Genomic DNA, 424 nt, shown 5'->3' on the forward strand with positions numbered 1-424 from the left:
ACACCTCGACATATATTTTTGATTATATTTTTATAATTTAATTATGTATAATATAATTTAATGTTTACTTTATTTAATTTATTTATTTTATTTTATTTATTTTATTTTATTTTATTTTATTTTATTTTATTTTATTTTATTTATTTTTATATGCAGATGAAAGCAAAGAAGCAACAAAATCTGTGATTGACGAAGACCCCTTAATTCATTTCTATGGAGACGCAGCCAGGCCCCCAACCCTCAGTGTAAATAAAAAAAAAAAAATAAATAAAAATAAATAAATAAATAAATAAATAAAAATAAATAAATAAATAAATAAAGTATGTGTGGGTGTATGAGATGAGCATATGTGGCTTTGTTGAATTTTATTTTTATATTTCCTGTTTCAGGGTTCAGGGTTTAGGGTTTAGGGTTTAGGGTTTAG

Source organism: Eimeria mitis, genomic scaffold (assembly GCF_000499745.2).
Source record: "Eimeria mitis Houghton genomic scaffold, Emh_scaff1298, whole genome shotgun sequence".
Classification (NCBI taxonomy): Eukaryota; Apicomplexa; class Conoidasida; order Eucoccidiorida; family Eimeriidae; genus Eimeria; species Eimeria mitis.